The sequence below is a fragment of the Lissotriton helveticus genome, chromosome 4_1 (assembly GCF_964261635.1).
Source record: "Lissotriton helveticus chromosome 4_1, aLisHel1.1, whole genome shotgun sequence".
In the NCBI taxonomy this organism is placed as follows: Eukaryota; Metazoa; Chordata; class Amphibia; order Caudata; family Salamandridae; genus Lissotriton; species Lissotriton helveticus.
This window is the reverse complement of record NC_136063.1, coordinates 50,656,259-50,676,412: the sequence shown is the minus strand read 5'-3', so window position 1 is coordinate 50,676,412 and position 20,154 is coordinate 50,656,259. Positions and strand designations below refer to the sequence as shown.

General features: G+C 45.4%; 1 protein-coding gene across 2 annotated transcripts in view; it reads left to right on the top strand.

Annotated features, from left to right (window-relative positions):
• Positions 1–1,292: 1,292 nt before the first annotated feature.
• LOC144826937 (GTPase IMAP family member 4-like) overlaps positions 1,293–20,154 on the top strand; it is a 91,441-nt gene continuing 72,579 nt past the window's right edge. The window contains exon 1 of one of the 2 annotated variants that reach the window (XM_078685397.1): positions 1,293–1,364. The gene's annotated coding sequence lies outside the window, so the exon portion shown is untranslated. The remainder of the gene's footprint in view (positions 1,365–20,154) is intronic. The other variant, XM_078685398.1, reaches the window with a different exon arrangement.

Below are 20,154 nucleotides of genomic sequence, written 5' to 3'. Positions count from 1 at the left end.
CTATACACGATAAATTATTCCCTACCCTACATCATTAGGACACCACAACTCAAGGAAGAGTTGCTTCATATGGTCATGGAATACAGATGTGACTCTTAATATCCTTATCATTTAAAGCAGAGGATATTTTATTCCTTACAAATACTCGGTCACACCATGACCCTTCACACAAACCACTTACGGTGAACAACCTTTACAACGCAACTTTTACATCTCAGAGCCTTTACAACGCAACCATTACAAAGCAAACTATTACAACGCATTGCTCTGGGGGGGCGCTATAGGATAGGGAATAGGTTAATTTACTATCCAATAACCTTCCCTAGTGTCCACGGGGACTGGAGTTGGAATAGTAAATTAAACTATTCACTATCCAGCACCCCAAAGCACTATGCGTTGAAATGGACTGCGTTGTAATACTTGCGTTGTAAAGGCATGCGATGTAAAAGCATGCGTTGTAATGTCATACATCCACCACTTACATTCCTAGTGTCTTTTATGTCCATGGCAGACAAGAAGAAACACATAATCGGCATTGCAGAATTAAAAAAATTAGAAAGCAAATAGTAGTTAATGCCAACAGATTTTAGGAAGGGTTCCATTTAAGGCAGAGTTTTATAATACTGTGTTGAAATATATATAATTCCTATCTTTCCTGAATGACCTATCGCAGAAATAAAGATAACAGTATTGCCATAACTATCTACTTTTTGTTGGACATTGTATAATTTAGGAATCCATATCAGATGAAGGAAAATCAGTTCCTGTTTTCCTGCTTGGAACTTTGGTCCATGACCTGCCTTTCACCCTTGCTGCTCTCCCTAGCAGGAGGTATTGTCACATCAGCGGCCCTCACACCCTGCCCGTGTGCTCACCCTGCACCCTGTGCAGGGCCCCGGTGCCTTCAGGCAGCTTCTCGCCATACAAACATCTCCACCATATGGATAGTGTATGGAGTCCGCGGCTTTGAGCAGCGGGCACCGGACTTACAGGGGCAAAGCTGCTTCCACTGAGCCCGAGGGTCACTCATAGAGAGAGTGGGACGGAAGCCCGACCCTCGCGGTGAGTCAATGTGAGTGACCCCTGTGTGTGGGTGAGGGTGTCACTCTCAGCCGCGCCTCTCTGCGCCACCAGAGGGCGCTGTCCACGGTGACAGCTGGAGCTTGATCCGCAGCTCGTCTGTGCCAGGGGCGGGTGCATTCCAGGAGGGTGAGAAGCCACCGGGAGGGGGCAGGGCTTTCAGTTTCCTTCCCTTGGGGGGAGGGGCTCATGGGGGGGAGGGGCAGTTCTGAGTCAAACTCGCGCCAAAGCGATCTCAGACAGCATCAAGGCAGAGCCTCGCGCAGGCCGCCCCCCCGGAGCAGGTGAGTACCTTCACCCCCCTCACACTCACACCAGCGGGGGGTCTTCCATCCCTCGTGCTTCCAGTGCAGGAAGAGAGGCGCCGACAACCAGACACACACTTGTCCGTCCATCAAGAACGCTTTCTAGTGTCCTCCGGCATCCCGAGGGGGCGCGGCGCTCGTGCCCCCCCCCCCCCCCCTCCATCCTGCAGGGACATCGGCGCCGTGAGTGCTGTGAGCAAACCGTGGACAGAAGGGACAGCTGAGGATGGGGGCCCAAGGCACGGGGATGTCCACTTCCCAAGACCCTGCTTAATTTGTAAACCTCATTAGTGCCCGACATTAGTGCCCGGGCCGAAACAAATTTACCCATCGCCCCCACCAGCGCTGCGCAGCGCTGGGACGGACGCGGTCTATTAACCACCTTCACTCGCCGATAAATGTGACAGTCTGCTCTCTTCCAGATCACACACAGAGGTACCAGTGGCCTGAACACGGGGGTATTACTGTTTTTTAAAGGTATGGTTCCATTTGTTACAATCTTTTGATGCTCTGCGAACAAAAATGGGCAGACACTGCCCCCAGGTGGTGAGTTGTAATAGGTGCCGGTGTTCAGGATCAAGGCGGTGCCGAGCACCAGGAAACGGCGACTCTAATTCGGCGCCGCGTTCTGTCCAACCTCGGGCTGCGCAAAGATGGTTTTGGAAATAAAGGGTAGGTTGCACTATGGGGCCATCAACATATTTGGGGCCATCAACATAATCAATTACTGCAGTCCGCCTTTACCATGGATCATGCAGTCATTAAAAGTGAAAGCCTTAGCTTGAAAGCTACACTAAATCAAGTGTTTTTCGGGCAGATTTACTGAAAAATAAAGCAACACAGCCAAAGGTGCTGCATTGCTCTTATGGGAGACAGCAGCACCATATCTACCAGAGGCGCAACTAGAGCCAAATTTCGGGGGGGGCTAAGAAAAAAATTCGGGGGGGGGCTGAACCTTTAATCAGTAGGCAGAGTGGAGCTGCAGGGGCTCTTAGAAGGGGTGAAACAACTGCAAGGTCTAATTAACATTCAAATGGTCTTTTAAAGACCTGTGAAACGTTTGTGTGTGGCTGTGTGAATGCCCGGGAGCCGCCTGAGCCCAGGCTGCCACACACGACGGGGGGGGGGGCTGAAGCCCGGTGAGTCCAATGGGTGTTGCGCGCCTGATATCTACCAATATATGCGGTGATGCCCTTTCCATATCCCTGGGGGACAAATAAGCTGCCCATACACCTGGCACTGTATTATACACGCAGCGCACTTTTCTGGATTGCGTTGGGCAGCACAACCCAGGAAAACGAGCTGCATGATGGTGAATGCGCTGCCCACAGGGCTGCCCTAGGCGCAGTGCATTCATGTGAAAAACAGAGCGTTCTCAGAGTGCAGGCGGCAACCCGCCTGCACCTTTAAGAGAGATTAGAGATCCCTTTGCAGGCGAGTGCAGTCAGTGACTGCACCCGCCTGCAAAGGGAAGTCTAGTGGGGCCCATAAAAGTCCACATTTTGTAAAGCGCACAATCACCCGTAAGGGTCTCTAGGCGCTGGGGGCCGTCGGGAAGATTAAGCGAGCTATTGCCCAGAGTCACATGGTGCTGGGCTACCCTGCCGCCGGAGCCGGGGATCGAACCGTGGTCCCCAGATTCCAGCGTCAGTCGCCCTGGCCGCGGCGCCACACCTCTCCCCTAGGGGGGAGAGGTGTGGCGCATGGGACCATGGGACCCCCTTCACTCCTTCCAGATGGCTGCCATCATGGGGCACACTGCCAGTGCCCCATCTTTTAGGTGGTTCACTGTCAGTGCTCCTCCTGAGAGCTTCCTTGCCTCTGCACCCCGTCTGTTATACGAGACAGGCATAGAGGCAAGGGGATACCCTCATTTTCATGGGGCATGCCCCCTATGCAATGAGGGAACACCCTCTGAAGCTAGGGCTTTATGTGCGCCTGCGCCATTGATATTACAGAAGGGCTCGCACAAGCGTCTGTGGCCCCTTCTGTAATACCAAAGTGCCCCCTGTACGCCATGGTGTAAAGGTGTGCGCATGATGTCTTGCATTGGCTCATGACTGGAAGAATTTCTTTCCAGGCCAAATTGCTTAGCTTAGGTAATTTGTTTAACATTTAACTCATTGAATGTGAGCTGTAAAAACATAAGAATTGTCAGGAGAAATACAAATACTTCTCCTGCTTTGCACCTGCCTTAAAGAGGTATTATTTTTTGAAGGAAAGCAACTTGTTAGTAGATCTGTCTGTGTCCCAGAGACCATGGACGGTGGCATTGGAATGCCCGGATACCATCCAAGGAACAGCACCTTTATGCAGTGTAGTGCTAAGCAACGCATTGTTCTTCTTATGCCACAGACAGTTAACTTTCCAGCACAGAACTGTTTTTCACCACAAAGCAACTTCTTTGAAGGTTTTGCACTACTTTGGGTAAATAAAAAATGAAATTCTCTTGGAGAGGAAATAAAGAAATGTTGACATCAAGTTTTCTTCCAGTGTTAGTCTCACCCACACGTGATAAACCTCAATCATACACAGTCACTGAAAATGGCCCAGACCCCACTAGTCAATCGTAATGTATGCAGAGTAAAAATTATTGTATAAAAAGGTTTATTCTTATTTGGTCACAAAATCTCATAAAAATTCAAAATAAAAACACAATACATCAAGGAATACACATCATTAAAACACTTTATTACAAAAGAATGAATAAGATGAGAGACAAAGAAAGCTTTGTGCAAATAGATAATTGCATCCATACTAAGTTGTTCCCTAAGGAATCACAATCTTAAAACATTTAAATGTCCACAGCCTGACGTATTCTGTTGGACATAAACGTGTTCCTGGGGTACAACCAATAAAGAACAAGCGACGACGCGTTTCGATGCTATTACTCAATTTCAAACTACCTTTATCAAGACTTAGATTTATAAAGCAGTCTCACTTGTCAAACTGATACTTGCACTACTTTGCGCATGCGCAAGGGGCGTAACAGCCTTATTCTTCAACGGGCCGTTTTGCAAGCCCCTAATAGCGATTCATAGCGAATCGCTATTAAGGACTCGCAAAACGGTATTCATGTAGGAATTGCTAAATAAATAGCGATTCCTACACATTCCTTATTTGCGAGTAGCAAATTGCTAATCGCAAATAAGGAATACTCCCCATTCATTCCTATGGGCCAAAAGGCCCATAGGAATGAATGGGGAGTATTCCTTATTTGCGATTAGCAATTAGCTAATCGCAAATAAGATAGCGATTTAAAGGGTGCCAGGGGTGTCCAAAGGACACCCTGTAGCACCCCTGAAATGTAATCTACATTGGTGTTGCGCACACACATGTCGAAAGGACATGTGTGTGTGCAACATGCAACTTAGAAAAATGCTTTTAAAAGCATTTTTCTAAGTTTTTGCTATTTACCGAGAGGTCTGACCTCTCGGTAAATAGCGGCCCAAAATTGCATTTTCGCATTTTTAAAATGCTTCATGAATTGCATTTAAGGAATCTCAAATAGAGATTCCTTAAATTCAATTCTTCGCAAATGTGCGAATTCTTAAATAGCGAATTTTGCATTTGGGATGATGAATCCCAAATGCAAAAATTGCACTCGCAAAAGGCAAGATTCTGAGAATCTTGCCCTTTGCGAGTGCAATTTAGCTTGATGAATCAGGCGGATAGTCCCCTGCACCGCCGGAGCATCACTGCTTGTGAACCTCCTGCAGTGCAGATTACAAAATCAAGTCTATGAGGCCTCACAAAATGACGATGCGTGGCTTTGGATGACCTTATAGATATGGAGTAAGCCAAGGCAGTGCAAATCTCGGTGTTGCCTTAGTCTGTGCTCTGGACGCATTCCATGGGCATTGCTGTGGGTTTTCCCATGCAACAGCCATAGATTTTGATGTTGCCCCAGATTTACAAGAGCATCTAAACCAAGGTGTGGAGTAATGAGGCAGAATTACTTTATTTGTCCTCGTTATTTCCTCTTTTATGTGTGCTGGCAGCATCGTACCAGATCACCTCGGGAAGCAGTGGGATGCCTTTGTGCAGAGGTGTGTTTTTCAGCATCGGGAGATTTTAATAGATTTTTGATGCTTTAAATCGGAATTGAAGATTTTCCATATAATTTTAAGATATGCAGGAAAAACACACACAGAGCACACAGGTACTTAGCAGCGACTTATGGGACCAATATTCTTGAGTTAAGGTGGGTATGGGGCAAAGCCCAAGGCAGCACCAACAGTTCACTTCGGGTAGCTCTAGGGCCTCTGGGTGCAGAGGTGCATTACAGCGGCAGGTGCCCCCTTCTTTTTGATGGAGGATTGGTACAGTCTTAACCCCTCCCATGCTGGTGACGGAACCGCTCCGTCACCAGCCTTGGTTGCGCTGTGCTGGTGACGGAGCGGTTATGTCACGGCCCGCGCAGCGCTGATTTCGCACCTGCGCTGGACGTTCTATTGAGCAGGCAGAGACGTGACAGAACCGCTCCGTCACAAGCACAGCGCGCCCGAGGCTCGTGATGGAGCGGTTCCGTCACGAGCATGGGAGTGCCACGCGGCCACTGCCCTCCTCCCTAGCGCGGCGGCGGCAATTCCGCCACAGCGAAGGGGTTAAAGAGTCTGCAGACTTGGACCGAGGGACCAGTCCAGATAAACCAGTCCAGATGAACCAGCAAGGGGGCTTAACTCTTGCAATGTCCAGAGACATGGGGGGACCTTCAGTTATCTTCTCCATGGCCCAGCGGTGACAGGTGCAGAGATGTACTTAGGCATCAGGTTTTATCACCGGGAGCTATTGTGGTTGAGACGGGCTGCACAAAGATGCTGCAGGTGGCCTTGGGAAGTCCACAGTGGGCAAGTCCAAGGTGGGCTTTCTCTCTACTGGTTTGGAGGACTATACTGGCACTATTGGGACACTTCAACTTGGGCTTGGAGCAACGGGTGCAGTGGTGCTTTCTGGTGTTGGGATTTTGGCAATCATGAGGCTTTGTAGTGGTTCTTGGGTGCCTGCAGGATGCAGGGGAGCAACTTCACTGGAGAATCTTGGTTCTTTTGTGAAGGCAGGTATGCCTCCAAGGCTTTTGGAGTCACAGCTGCAGGATGAGCCAACTTTGGCGCAGTTGTTAATGAGGGAAGCAGACAGGCTGGCATGTTGTTTCCAAGTCAGCTGCTTCTTTTCCTCTTCTCTGCTTCATAACTCTTCTGCCCTTCTTTTTCATAAGTTGGTAGGAATCTAAAGTTCAGGGTTCAGGGGTGCAACATAAAAACTGAATTTAGTGGGAGTGCTAGGTAGTAGCCAATTGGTTGCCTACATTTAGAGTGACTACACCCTCTATGTAACCACATTTTTCAGGGAGTGGGAACAACCCTGAACCTAATAAGCTAATTTCTTCCATCCCAAGATGGAGGAATTCAAAAGTGGGGTCCACAATCCCTGCCCCACCTCAGGGGAGGTGCTGGCTGAATGTGGCACACCTCCAAACGGAACAAATTTTTCCACCTGTCGACCGGCTATAAGTGGGGTCTGGACAGGGGTTTTCAATCAGGGGATAGTAAAGTGCACTACTCATCCGTTAGGGTCTCAAGGCACTGGGGGGGGGGGGTGAGGGTAAGCAGGTCCATTCAGTCAAAGAGGCAGGGCTTAAGTGTCTTCCTGAAGATGTTCAGGTGTGATTTTGATTGGGAGCTCGTTCCAGGTCTTAGCAGCGATGTAGGAGAAGGCTCTTCCACCTGTTCTGGCTCTGCAGATGTGCAGGGTTTTGGCGAGGTCGGCGGATAGGAGGTTTGGCATCCTCCCCTATCTGGAGATGCCTGGGTTGCATTTCAAAGGCTGCCTCACCTTTGAGGCTTCCTGCCTCAGAATGCCATTCCTTCCTGGAAGCACCCCACCCAGAGCAGGCATGGATCCTGGCCTCTGCGAGTGAAGGATCTCACCCCATGAGGTCAGAAGCATGTTAGTGGTGGCAGAATGGCTCAGACAAGTTGGAGACCAAACCAGCATCTGGTAGGTTTTCAGGGGACCCTGTAAAGTGTCCCCTGTGTGCATGTATCAATAAATCCAACACCGGCATCAGAGATGATTTTTTAAGACAAGATGTTTGGTACTAAACATCTGAGAGGACATGAATCCAGTATGGAGCTGGGGAACTCATAATGCTGAGTGTCCAGCCAATGTACTCTCTATGGCTTCCCTGTGCACTCACAAAACCCAGGAATAGGCATAGATATTGCAGGGTCATAAATGTGCATGCAGATATGGCCACACGAGGGATATAATGCACTCTGCCGTAGGGTTGTATGGCCTGCAGAAGGGGTGACTTACCTCTACTTCACGCAGTGTCAGTGAGCATGACACACAGATATGTGCTATGTTGGCTTTTCACCAAGACATGCAACCTGCAATAGCAGTGTGCATGGTCTTGTTAAGGGGTCCCTAGGGTGGCACAATTTGTGCCGCAGCCACAGTGGACCATCTTCCGTCCCAGCGCTCTGTGTACCAGGGGTACAATTTACTAGGGACTTACATAGTGGTTGAAGTTGTAATAATTTTGGTACAGATTTAGCGTAAGAACTCTGGTACTGGGAACCTGGTGAGCAGGGTCCCAGTCCACCTCAGTCAAAGTGCTTCAAAAACCATGCAAAATGTTGGGGGGGGGGTACTGCAACAAGAACTCAGTTTCCCAAAATTATGCAAAATGCATGGCCATCAGTTAGCACTATATTTTAGCTTGAAATGCATCTCCAAAAATACATTTTCCACTGAAATAATTAGCACAAAAACACAAATGCTGTGGACAACAGCCACTGGTATTCTGGTTGTTCATGTTGTTCTCACATTCCAGCTATAACACTTTACTGTGACTGTTGGCGTAAATGCACAAATTGGTGTAATGATGTAAATAATGCTTAAATTCACAAAATTATTAGGATTACGCTGGTCCAAGTTACATACTTTCCCCGGCCTAGTCTGTAGTTATGGTTAAATCCCACTCCCTATAGAAAATACTTTTCTTTTCAAGAAATATAGGTGGGTCCCAAAGTTATTTTTACTATTTTTATTTGCATAAGGAAAAATCCTGGTGCACCTACACAACTAAAGAAATTATGAACGTGATTTACATTGAATGTTTATGAGGTGAAGAGTCCTAGTTCAACGCACTGTCCGTTGAAGCTTTCATGACAATTCATCCAATGCTTATTGCAAAAAAAGCAAAAAATCTAGGTTGTCCTATGAGCTTTAAGTGAGTTGGATTTTCAATTGTCAAGTTTTTTGTGGTTGTTAATAAAGTTTTGATTTTTGAAAACATTTTCTGCCATTTTAAAATATCATTTTTGAGGTGATAACAAGATTTCATCATCCTTGAAAAAATGTGGTGCTAAAGGGGCATTTTGGGTGTTTGTGTGTGCCACAGCAACACCTGTGTTTCATTGTTCTGTTACTCTTAAGCCAATCAGCTACCACGGTTGCTTTGTCTGCCAACTCATAATTACATAAGACCCAAACAATATATGTATACAACAGTCACATCACATAGCTCACAGAAAACCCTTAAGCCAATCAGCTATCAGGGAACCTTTTTTGCCACTTCACTATTACACAAGACCAAAACAATATCTGCATACAACAGAGTTTCTGCCTGCTGACTATTTTTACTGAATTTAGGGATCTGTACACTTTACCACTGCTAACCAGGGCTAAAAGTGCATGTGCTCTTTACCTAAAACATGATAACATTTGGTTTATCCGCAATTGGCATAATTGTTTTACTTATAAGTTCCTAGTACTGTGCACTACATGTATCCAGGGCCTGTAAATTAAATGCTACTAGTGGGCCTGCAGCACTGATTGTGCCACCCACTTGAATAGCCCTTTCAAAATGTCTGAGGCCTGCTCTGCAGAGCCTGTGTGTGCAGGTTTAAACTGGCATTTCAACCTTGCAAGCCAATGTATATCTTAGGCCCAATCTTCCTGTTTATTATATATAAATCACCCCTCAGATAGCCTCCGAACAGCCCACAGTCGGGTCATTAACTGCCAGGTCCTTGTGTGTGGGGCTCACTTGAGACTTCATATAGCAGGGTATTGAGGTCTGCTCTGTCAATGTTAAAAAGGCAAGGGGCGAGGACACATCCCTGTTTGAGGCCAATGGATGTGGGGATCTTTCTGGTCATTCTATCGCCCTTGCCTATTTTATTTTATACCCAAATGTTGGAGTGTAGGTTAATGATGGCTTTAGGAAAGTTTGGGGGCACACCTCATCTTGCCATTTTTACCCATAAAAGGGCTCTCAGGACCGTATAAAATGCTGATTGTCAATCAGCAAAGCAGGTGTATAAGTTAGGGACCTTATGGGTGAAATTTTTGATCATAAGAGTGAGAGCCATGACGTTAGCAGTTGTTCTCACGCCTGTCCTAAACCCCGTTTGGGTAGCCGGAATGATTTTTTCAGCAGATACCCATGCTTCTAAGTCTGTCAACAGATTGGCAATGTAGAGTTTTGCTTCAACATCAATCAACATGATTAATCTGTAGTTTCAGGATTTGTCTGTGAGCCTATTTTAAAAATGGGATGAAGAACACTGCCTCTCCATGATGGTGAAATTATATTGGTGATGCATGCCAAGCTGAATAGGGGTGTAAGATACAATGCCCAAAAGGCCTGGTCGTATATGAATACAGCGTTGGGCAGACTGTTTGGTCCCGATGCTCCGCCTTTATTTATTCATTTATTTAAATTTATTTAGGAGATTTATATAGCGCTGGCCACACCGAAGGTATTTGAGCGCTTTACAACATTTGTCACATGACAGTTGAGTATGCAAAAAGTGTTAATAGTAAACCCAGTGATTAAAGACGGGTCATTGATCAGCATAAGTCACTTAGCATTCAAATGCAAAGTAGTAGTAGTAGTAGTAAGGGAGGGGTAAAGGTACAGGTCCAGAGAATGATGCTGTAAGAAGTTGTTCTCATCATACTGACTGGATCCTCAGGTGGGCGCTGTTCCGTTTTGTGGGTCCGTTGTCACTTCGTGAGAGCTCGATTGAGGAAGAGCACTTTGAGCTGGCTTTTGAATTTTTTGAAGGAAGCGTTAGTCCTGATATGTACTGGGATGGCATTCCAAACTTTGGGTGTATTTCCAGAGAAAGATTGAGATAAGGTTTTTTGTTTGTGGGCTTTCAGGGGGATGAGTAATAGAGTGTTGGTGCTCCTGAGGTATTTTGTCTGCCCTGCTTTGTTGAGTTTAGCATCTAGATAGTTGGGTTTGCCTGTGTGCAGAGCTTTGTGGCTGTAACAGGCAGTTCTGAAGTTAGCACGCATTTCTATTGGGAGCCAATTTAGCAGTGTGAGAGCAGGGGATATGTATTTGAATTTCTTCCTGTCACCATTCTGGTTGCTGCCTTTAGGGTTGATCTAAGGTGTGATTTTGCCGTGCCTGTGAGGGTGGCGTTTCCGTAGTTTAATCTGGATAGCAAGAGGCATTGCATTAATTACTTAAGGACTTCTGGAGGGATGATGGGTTTGATTTTGTTGAGTAGTTTTAAGTTGAAGAAAGCACATCTTGCGGTGTTCTTGATGTGTTTGACAAGGTCAAACACATCAAACACATCAAGGTTAGGATCCAGAGTGATTCCCAGTGATTTCACGGAGTCTGCCGGGATGAGAGTGCAGCTGAGAGCATCAATAGACTTTAGCCTTCTATGATTCGGGGGTCTGCTCTTTTTTAGCTATGAGGAGGATTTCCATTTTGCCTTGGTTGAGTTTTAGATGGTTTTGTGAAAGCCATTTTTGGACTTCTATTAGGGTGTCATTAAGTCTTTGCATGTCCGTTATGGTGGAGGTGTCTAGGTAGATCTGGGAATCATCAGCATAAAGGTGGAAGGGTATTTTGGCTTTTTTGAGAATGGTGGTGAGTGGCTCTATGTAAATGTAACAGTGGGTAAGAGAACTGATCCTTGGGGAATGCTTCTGTCTACGGGGTGTAGGTCAGATGTGAAGTTTCTGATTTTTATGCTCTGAGAGCGGTTTTGCAGGAAGGAGGAGAACTATTGTAGGACCACCCCTTCTGCTCCTACCCTTTCCCGGAGTACGTTGATGAGTAGTTTGTGGTCAACCGTGCCAAAGGCCGCCAAAAGGTCCAGGAGAATGAGTAGGCAGCAGCGGTCCTTGTCAAGTGATTTGTGGACGTTATCAATGACATTAAGGATTGCTGTCTCTGTGCTGCACTCTTTTCTAAAGTAAGATTGGTGGGAGATCATTGTTGTCCATGTGATGGGTGAGTTGACGGAGAACAAATTTTTCTAGTAGTTTGGCTAATAATGGGAGATTGGAGACAGGACTGAAGTTGTTGAGATAGTTTGGGTCAGTGCCTGCTTTTTTCAGTAATGGTGTTACTTAGCCGCTTTTGAGGCAGTCAGGCATGATTCCTGTTTTGAGGGAGCTATTTATAATCTTCAACCAGAGTGGGGATAGGGAGAGTTTGAGTTTTTCAGCCAGTTAGGTGAGGGCTTGGATCCGGTAGTCTATTCAATAATTTCAGTTTCGGTTATGGTTTCCAATGTTTTCCAGTTGTTTGTGGATTGCCTGAGTGGGTTCATGCCTACTTCATAGGGGAGCAGGCCTTCATTGGGTGGTCGGAGGTGATCCTCTAGAAGAGCTCAATCTTTGATATTTTTTCATTAAAGATCTGATCTAAGTTTCTTCAAAGATTGCTCAACCTGCGATTCTTCCAGCCAGTTAGCCACTGGTGAACTTGCATTGGGTGATACGCCCTTGACGGTTGTACCTTTTAGTGTGGTACCAACAGTGGATTTCTCTGGACGGGCTGCCTCTGTGGTCTATCCAGTCCGATTCTAAAATTCTGGCATTATCAATTATTCAATCAAGCATTTGTAAAGCGCGCTACTCACCCGTGAGGGTCTCAAGGCGCTGGGGGAGGGGAGGAAGTAGCTAATGTTCAAACAGCCATCTCTTATAGGAGTCTTCTGAAGGTCAGCAGGTCTTGGGTCTGCCCCAGGTGGATGGGGAGGGAGTTCCATGTCTTGGTGGCGAGATAGGAGAAGGATATGCCACTGGTGGTTGTTAGGTGGATATGTGGAACAGTGGCGAGGGCGAGGTCAGCGTAGCAGAGCTGGCGGTTGAGGGTGTAGAAGTTGAGTCGCTTGTTGAGGTAAGCCGGTCCTGCAATGTGGAGTGCTTTGTGAGAGTAGGTGAGGAGCTTGAAGGTGATCCTCTTGATGACGGGTAGCCAGTGCAAGTTCTTCAGGTGGGCGGTGATGTGGCTGTGGCGGGGGATTTCGAGGACGAGGACTGAAGATGCGTTTTGTATGCATTGGAGTCTTTTCTGGAGTTTGGCAGTGGTTCCTGCATAGAGGATGTTGCTGTAGTCCAGCCTGTTGCTGACGAGGGCTTGGGTGACCGTCCTTCGGGTTTGATGACAATAGCTGCCATTTACAAGTGTGTTAATTTCTCCTCAGAATTTTGTACTGCTTTTTGTTTTGCCTTTTCAACTCATGCTAGATCGGTATATACATATTTTATGCACAATAAGTCAAAATGGGAATGAGATTAGCTAAGCATCTGAAAAAGAACTAGAAATAGAGGTGCATTGTGTGAAAGTGAATTCCTTTCCATGTTACACTGCTGCCATTTATAATGCACCATCATTAAGTTACTTAGAAGAAGCATGGTGCAGCAGTTTTATTACTGGCTTTTGTGGAGAGGTTTTTAAAAAGAAGCTGCACTAAGGAAGGAATTAAGTACTTTTCATATGCTTTGAGAATCCAAAATTGTGGTGCAATGTGAGTCAAAGATCAGCCCTTGAGGTTTTATCCTGGCTGCTGTAGAGTAACCTAACAGGCACCCATCTTCTTTCAGTGTTAATTCACGCCACCAAGAATCTGGACTCTAAGAGTTTACAAAAATGTTTTTTTTAAAAGGGCCAACTTTATGGTTTGGCCAAACCTGCACATCTTGTGCTTTAGTGCGGGGTTTAAACAGAGGCTTCCCTGAAATGGCTATAGCAAGCCTTTCATCTGGTGGCCCATTTGTTGCAAGGGGCCGACAAGTCAGAGTGATAGTCATCTTTCTCTATTGAGGACCATACTGCCATCACACATTTTCCTTGCTCGTGTATAGTGGATACTTGCAGAGAAAACGGATGATGGCAACTATGATCATGGTGACAGCTGCCTAGGCTTCAGGCCATTCATTTTTCGTTCAAAAAACAAACTTTTGGGCATATTACCAACAACTAGCGATAATTTTTGTCTCTAACTTGTTTAGAGACAAAAATTATCGCCGCACATCGGCGATTTTTATCGCAGATAAACCTTGCTATTAGCAAGGTTTATCGCAAATGCGATAAAAAACGGCCGCAATGCATGAATATCGCTGAAAAGTCAGCGATATTCCTGCATTATCGAGCAAATGCTCTTAGCCATGTTATCCACCTCCCATTGGATAACATGGTGAAGAACTGCTCAGGGCAGGTGTTAGCTTTTGGAGATATTCGCGCTTAGCGCGAATATCTCCAAAAGTTGGTAATAGGAGATAGCGATGTTAGCGACTGTTTCCAGTCGCTAACATCTTGGCACGCCCACTTTGCATGTCATTAGTGATAAATATCACTGACATGCAAAGCGGGGCCCAAGATGGTCGCTATCTCCTATTAGCTGTCGCTAACTGGTGTTAGCGACAGCTAGGTAATAGAAAGATAATTTTATCTCTGCTTTCTTGGCTTTTAAAGCCAAAAAAGCGGAGATAAACCCCTTGATAATATACCCCTTTGTTTTTAATGATTTGTTTACTTAACAGTCAACATTTTGTTGATGAGCCACTTTAAACAGGGCGGTGGCTCCCTTCACACCAGACGGATACCTGTAGGCAGGTGGTAATTCTAAATTTATTAGATGCTCCTGCATCAGTATTGTAGAGGTCATGCACTCTACCACCACTAGTGAGATGGTAGGATTATAGCCAATACCTGAAATAAGGCAAAAATGTTGCCTTATGCACAATATTAAAATGTATCAAACAAAAGCAAATCAGTGTAATCTTTCTGTAATATGTCAGAGCTCTGTTTCAATGGTCAGTTACTGTCACTTCAACAGTCTCCACTTATCCTGCTGAATGTACAGCTTCTCAGGGGCAGATTTAATAAGAAGTCATGCTATGCAGTGCAGAAAGACAACTAGTGCACTGTATGCTGCCTACTGCCAATATTGGCATCCTTGCCCACTGGGGCTTTACAGGCAGGATAGTTTTTATGCAAGAAAACAACATTCGGTAGAGACATTTTCCTCTTTGTATGTCTGCTGCAGATTGAAGCACATGTGTAAAGATGAAATAAGAAGCAGAAATATTGATATATGCTCCTCAGTATGGCAAACCTGGAAAGGCATACTATTTGATGTAATCTCAGTTTTACTGACCTTATTCAATTTAGGATTGCATCAAAATCCATGGATGAATGCATGGGAACGCCCATGCTTCACCCCTAAAACCTCTTCTCAATTCATTGGCTGCAATTTGGCTTCATGTGGCTTAGTACATTGGATTTAAGGGTTTGCTTTGCCTTACAACACAAGCCCTTAGTAAATATACCCCGCAGTGTACAATACAAAAACATAGAAAATGTCTTGATCCCCAAAAAAATCCCTCAAATAAGGTTCACAATCAAGTGAAGGCAACTAGAGTAGAATCACTGTCCAAGAGTCTAGGCTAGTGGTTGGGTAAATGGTATATTGGAGGGTAATAGTTCATGATTTTTAGTGCCCACTTTCACTTCCAATAATTTCAAGTTTTTGCAAGAGAATCAAATGTATTACATCAACACTCACTCCGAATTCCTAGAAAATTACAACGTTTTGGGTGTAAATTTATCAAAATTGCAGACAAAGTTGAAATTGCCAGTGGTGAGACACACACAGGACTTGGGTAAATAAATAAATAAATGTAAATTGATACTTGTATAGCGCACTACTCACCCGCAAGGGTCTCAAGGCGCTTGTACGAATACCGCTGTGGAACCCATCCTGGCTTTCCCTGTGAGGTGTCCACTCCTGGGCACCCCCAAGGTGGAGGCCAGGCATCCTTAGCGTTGTGGGGGCCGTTGTGGAGATTAAGCAAGCCATTGCCCAGAGTTGCAGAGTGGGACTCCATGATTGGAATAGGCACCGAGACGAGAATTATCAGGTCCGTGGAATTTTGAGCTCAAGACCCGCCGAGGCGGGAATTGAACCCTGGTCCCGGGTCAGACCTCTGCATCAGGGTCTGCCACTCTAACCATTGAGCCACACTTCTCCAAAAACCTTGGGGCATATTTACAAGGCCCTTGCACCACCAAGAGTCTCACTTGTTTGCGATGCTCTGATGGCCCTGTGTCCTGCTCTATATTCACAAGGCAGCGTTAAGGCACTTTGCATGGCTTAACTGCCTTGTAAATATTGATCCCTGTCATGCAGGTCTCTGCCACAGATTTACAAGGAATGCAAGTGGTTTGACCGAACACCAAAAATGTGAGGCGTAAGGGCGGTCCAGCGAGGAGAAATTCTTTTATTTCTCCTTGGTTTTTTTCTCTTTCTATGGGCACTGCATCTTGCAGCACACATAGAAGGAGAAAAACGCCTTTAATTATTGTTTTTGTGTAGGAAGGTGTCCCTTCTGTTTAGGATCCATGAATGGGGTGGAGAGCAGAAACCCAACAGTATCAGGCTGTATCGGGTACTTCTCAGCCATCCCTAAAGAGAAAGAGACACATTTGGAAAAGAGAAAACACAAACACAGAGACAAGTACAAAAATATAAAACAAACTCACATTTTTTCAATAGGACGAAAGACGGGGGAAGGAGGACAGAGGACGGGTGTCAGTCGAGGGGAGAAAGAAAAAGAACAAGATATGGAGGAGGTGGGACGGAGAGAGGAGAGGAGGAGACAAAAGATGCCACAGGAAAAGGAAAAGGAGAAAGAAAAAAAAAGTCTATTGGTGACAGGTCAAGGAGAAACCAGAGGAGCTGAAGAGAATGTTCAAACAAGCAAGATGGGAAAGACAAACTGGCAGTAATGTACAGAGGAAGGAGGCGACTCAGAGAACAAACTAGGAGAGATCATCTGAAGGCCCCCACTACAGCTGTAGTGCCTCCCAAATATCAGCATGACCAAAAAGATGGACAGCCCTAGCCACGCTCACAGGAGAGTGTAGCCTTACCAGGTTCATTCCTATATATATCAGTGGAGGGGATGTCCCTGGCAGAAGGGTGGAGGGATGGGGGAACAATAAAGGGTGATTGGACCTGGCAATTTGGCTGGGGGATTCTGCTGATCATGTGATGCGTAACTCTGAGGTATGAGCTTCCCTCACTTTTCTCACCATAACAACAAGAGTTTTTGGAACGCTTAGGGGAAGAATGGATTTTTTTGTTTAGCAAAAGGAATGTGTTTATGCACCTAGAAGGTACAGAGATAGACTTTATCCAGAAAAAATAAGAGAACAAGAGAAAAAGCTAGATTAAGAGAAAAGAAAAGTGAGAAAAGGAAAGAACAATGAAAAAAGAAAGGAAAGAGTTGGACCTAGCGAAAGAATGTATATTTACCAGTTACTTCTGTGTGTTTATGTCTAAGGCATCCGGTCCTCCAGAAGAAAGCCCCTGCAAGAGAACAATACATAGAAGCACTAGAAAAGAACAGAAAAGGAACAGTAGGGATTAGAACAAAAGAACAGCTAAGATTCATGTTAAAAGACACTCAAATTCTTTTAAAAAAGAGCTTTATGTTTATAGTCAACTTCATGCAATTCACTTCTCTTCCCTTATCACAGGGCTTACCTTAGGTTTGACTGATATGTATTACAAGAGAAGGTTTAGACTTGGCAGACGGGCTGCATTGACCAATCAAATTGGCAGTTTAAAACCACACGCAGGCTACAATGGCAGGCCTGACAAATGTTTAAACGTGCTACTTTAGTGTGTGGCAAAATGAGGGCTCCAGGCCCACTAGTAGCATTTAATTTACAGGCTATGGATACATGTGGTAATATATTCTAGGGACTTATTAGGAAATTAAATGTGCCAACCAGGTGTAAGCCAATTTTACAATGTTTGCCATGTTTTAAGGAGAGCGCATAAGCACTTGAGCACTGGTTAGCATTGGCAACCATAATGGGTGGTTGATGCTGGAGTGCAAAGAGTCCGGTTGATAGAGCATTGTGCTAGATCATGGTGTGACCAGTGAGGTCGTGGTGTGAATGGGCAAGTTTGCAGTCACAAAGAGCCCATTGATTTTAGCTAAACTGTGCTGCTGTCAGGGTCCTGAGAGGCAGTACTTGGGAGTCATGAACTCAGTGGAGCTGTGTCCAGGGGCTGATGTAGGATATTGGGGAGCATTTTATGTCTCAGAGCCTCAGATCAGGAAGTCGGCACACTATTTCTTGGAATCTCACTGGGAACCTTGGGTTCAAAATTAAGTTGCTGGTCTAGTTCTTTCTCCCCAGGCAAGAGGGTAGAACACAGCTAGTCAACACAGCAGGGCAGCAGTTCCTTCGGAGCAGCAGCCCACAGAGTGGCTGTCCTTCCTAAAGCAGAGCATTCCTTCTTCCTTTCAGAGTATCCACAGGTCCAGAAGTGTACGAAAGAATTGGTGTCTCAGGTCCTGTATTTGTATACAGTTGTGTCTTTAAAATGGGTAAAAGCTTCAAAAGACATATCTTTGAAGTGTACAGGGGCCCTGCTTTCCAGGCTTCAAAATAACTAGAGGGGCTATGTATCCCATTGTGTGGAGACAGTTCAAAGCCTATTGAAGTGCAGGTATAAGTGTGGCTGGGCCCAGCTCATACCTTCAATCCTGCCAGTGTTGGCTAATCTAGTCACACCTAATCCACACATTGTGTGTGTTTGTCTAAGAGGAAAACACAAAGCCCAACTGTTAAATACATCCAGTCATGTGACTCATAGAGTCTGCAGGCACCAAATGGTTAAGGCAAAGAATGGCAACTTTCTAAAAGTAAACACAAGGAGATCTCAACTGGGGTGGCGAAGTGATCTAAAGAACGATGATAGGTTCAACGCAGATCTGTGACTTGGGGTGAGTGTCTGGAAACTTTCAGTGCTCCATCCATCATCTCCTTGTGTTTGCTACTTTCTAAAAGAGACATTTTTAAAATTGTACTTTAAAATTCGACATCGCCATACATTAGGATTTTAAATTCCAATTTCACAGACACTAAAGATCGACTGGTTCCTGTTCTATTTGGAAATTACACTTATTAAATATAGTAGGGTAACTCCAAACTTATCCAAAGAGAGAGGTAGGCCTAGCATTAGTGCACATTTTATTTTAAGAGTTTTTCATTACCAGGACATTGTACCCTGCCCTCTGGAATGTCCAGGGCCTACCCTAGGGGCGACTTACATCTATTAAAAATTAGGAACTGGAGCTGGAAAAAAGTTTAGAAATTGCAATTTACAACTGTACACACACACAGACTATAATGGCAAGTCAGAGGAATGTTTAAGGTGCTACTTAAGTGGGTGGCACAATCAGTTCTGTAATACAACTAGTAGCATTTATTTTACAGGCACTGGGCACAGGTAGTGCCACTTTACTACGGACTTATAAGTAAATTAAGATGCACATTGCATATACGCCAATGTTACCATGTTTTAAGCACAGAGCATTGGTTTGTAGTGCCAAAAACAAATTTAGCAAAGAATAGGAGGAGGACGTCAAAAAGTCTGGAGATGACCCTGCAGAAATTACCTAATACAACAGTAATGATATAGCTATCACTACTGCTCTCCTCATGTCAGAGAGCTAGGTTTAGCTGTCAAACAGCACAGTAAAATATGGAGCACATCCAGTGTGTTGTTATGGTAAATTTTTATTAGTGCTTAATTTGAGCGGATTGTTTCTGGTGCTCTGCAATAACACTTATGGGCTAATTACGAAGATGCTCAGAAAGCCTCCGACTGCGTTGGGAAGCATCTGACAAGCAGTTAGAGGCTTTCAGAGTGACTCGGTCGGTTTGTGTTTCGTCCGCCAAATTAAAATGTCGGCGTTCGGAGCTGAAACTGATCAGTCTCTCTGACGTGGTTCTGAAGGGCTCAAGGAGTCCACCGGATGCTTGGAAGCGAACTGTAATCCCCTTTGGATGGCATTTCCAATGAACGAATTACAATGTCGGTTTCCGACAGCCTTTCTGTGCAAGTCAGTTCCACATGGAAAGGTTGTCGGACAGCGACACTGGGGGCCCCTAGCAGAGTCCCCTTGCCTCCACGTCTGATGGTTGGTGGTTGAGGGGGTACCTAGGGAACGCCCCTGAAAATCCCTGCACCATGGGGTGCCTGCCACAGGGTGCAGGGATTAACAAAAACTCTCTTTTCGCTATGGAAGCTTGTGCTGCGTAATCCATTGGTCGGAAACGCTGACCTATGGTTGGTCGGTTCCCATTCAGTGGCAGTGTTGCCCCAAACCGACATTGAAATCGGCCCCTGAATTGTCAATACTGACGCTTGTGACAGTCTGCCACAAGGTGGAATGGACTGGCTAATTCAGAGATAATCATAACAACAGTTAATTATTAATTTATTTATGGCTATTGCCTGCCACCCAAGCCATTGAGGGCCTGGAACAGTCTGAATTGTCACACTTGTAGAAGTGTGATGGTTAGTAGTTGTGTTAGTGCTGTTATTGGCAGAGCTGCCGGGCAATGGATGGTGCAAGCTGCAGTGACCTCCAGACAAGGGCTCTGGCATTCATTTATTTAAAAATTAAGCAGTGA